We start from the raw sequence: 2,500 nt of genomic DNA on the forward strand, positions 1-2,500 counted from the left end.
ATAGATTCCGACGCCTAGTTAGCAGGCCAGAGTCTCGTTCGTTATCGGAATTAACCAGACAAATCGCTCCACCAACTAAGAACGGCCATGCACCACCACCCACCGAATCAAGAAAGAGCTCTTATTCTGTCAATCCTACCGGTGTCTGGGCCTGGTGAGGTTTCCCGTGTTGAGTCAAATTAAGCCGCAGGCTCCACTCCTGGTGGTGCCCTTCCGTCAATTCCTTTAAGTTTGAGCTTTGCAACCATACTTCCCCCGGAACCCAAGAGCTTTGGTTTCCGGAAGCTGCCCGCCGAGTCATAGAAGGAACTTCGGCGGATGGCTAGCTGGCATCGTTTATGGTTAGAACTAGGGCGGTATCTGATCGCCTTCGAACCTCTAACTTTCGTTCTTGATCAACGAAAACGTTCTTGGCAAATGCTTTCGCATCGGTTCGTCTTGCGACGATCCAAGAATTTCACCTCTAACGTCGCAATACGAATGCCCCCGTCCGTCCCTATTAATCATTACCTCGAGTTCTGAAAACCAACAAAATGGAACCGAGGTCCTATTCCATTATTCCATGCACACAGTATTCAGGCGACCAACGGCCTGCTTTGAGCACTCTAATTTGTTCAAAGTAAACGTGCCGGCCCACCAAGGCACTCGGTGAAGAGGACCAAAGAAGGATAACGGAGCCTCGCGGACCCCACCGGCAGGACGTCCGGACCGGCCAGTTGAGCACCGACAAGCGGCGAACCGACCGTCCGAGACACACCTCCGACTACGAGCTTTTTAACCGCAACAACTTTAATATACGCTATTGGAGCTGGAATTACCGCGGCTGCTGGCACCAGACTTGCCCTCCAATAGATCCTCGTTAAAGGATTTAAAGTGTTCTCATTCCGATTACGGGGCCTCGGATGAGTCCCGTATCGTTATTTTTCGTCACTACCTCCCCGTTCCGGGAGTGGGTAATTTGCGCGCCTGCTGCCTTCCTTGGATGTGGTAGCCGTTTCTCAGGCTCCCTCTCCGGGATCGAACCCTGATTCCCCGTCACCCGTTACAACCATGGTAGGCGCAGAACCTACCATCGAAAGTTGATAAGGCAGACATTTGAAGATGCGTCGCCGGCGCTCAGACCGTGCGATCAGCCAAAAGTTATTCAGAGTCACCAAGGCAACGGACGGAAGACCGACCGATTGGTTTTGTTCTAATAAAAGCACCCCTTCCATCACTGGTCGAGGCACGAGTTTCATGTATTAGCTCTAGAATTACCACAGTTATCCATGTAAGTGTGGGTAAGATCCAAGGAACCATAACTGATTTAATGAGCCATTCGCGGTTTCGCCTTAAAGCGGTTAGTACTGAGACATGCATGGCTTAATCTTTGAGACAAGCATATGACTACTGGCAGGATCAACCAGGGAGCTTGCATGGGCTATGTTCCCGGCGGAATCACCCACCGGGACCACGCTTAGCTCGATTTTCTCGCGAGGAGAACGTTCAATTTTCACCGACTCCGAGCCCACTCGACACCGGGAATCGACCGGGGGTTTCCCGGCAACCCGCATGGCGTCGGTATTTGCCCGAAAATTTATACTTTCGTGTTCCAAATCCAAAAGGGACTAGGTAGAGGTGGGCGAGATCCGAAGAGACCGAGAACCAACCCCGAATCACTTCCTCGCCATTTGCTGACCGGTTGGACTCGCCAATGCGATACTCCACATATAAGTCAAAATCATTTTGGGATCCCCTTGGACATTGCTCAGAATGGCGCAATCGCCGGTGTTTTTCGGAGATTCTGGGCAAAAAGACTGGTCCAAAACGCCGATTTTTTGCGGGACTTAGAAAATTTTCGACCATTTTCCAAAGATTACGTTCTCTCTGCATGTCCTTCCCAGTTTACCCTTACTTCTTACTTTATTATTATTAATCGGCACTTAGAAAATTTTTCCAAGTAATTTATTCGTTTTCAGCGAATAATTTGCGCATTAAATTCGCTTCACTTGCGGATTTTTTCCCGGAAGAATTGCAAAAATCGTTACATCAGTTACAAACCAAGTCAACCTTCAACATATATATATCGTTACTTAACACTTAATTCATTTTCCTCGACATTATAAGCCAGGCATGGAAATATCCCCTTCCCTCGCCCATATTTCGCAATATCCAAAAAAAAAGCAATTTTTAATCGTTTGTTTGGACTTGTACGTTCCCTTCATTGCCTTTATTTAATAAAAAGGTAGTGATATCCTCATGGAAACGGCTTTCATGTAAAGGAATAATAGCCGTTCTTATTATTGACCGTGTTAGTCACCGTGGACAGATGGGATTCGCTCCGGATAAGTCGGTTCTCAACCAGCCATAACATTTACTCCGCGTTGGAGAACCATGTCAATTTCCAAAAGTTTTAGGCCTTGGGATTTTTTTTCTTCGTACTCACATTCACGGTGCGAAGTTTCAACGTTTTTCTTCCAAGGATAAAAATTTTCATTTTTCAATTCGATTTTTACGTAAT

Source organism: Hetaerina americana, unplaced genomic scaffold (genome assembly GCF_022747635.1).
Source record: "Hetaerina americana unplaced genomic scaffold, ioHetAmer1.1.p SCAF_1072, whole genome shotgun sequence".
Classification (NCBI taxonomy): Eukaryota; Metazoa; Arthropoda; class Insecta; order Odonata; family Calopterygidae; genus Hetaerina; species Hetaerina americana.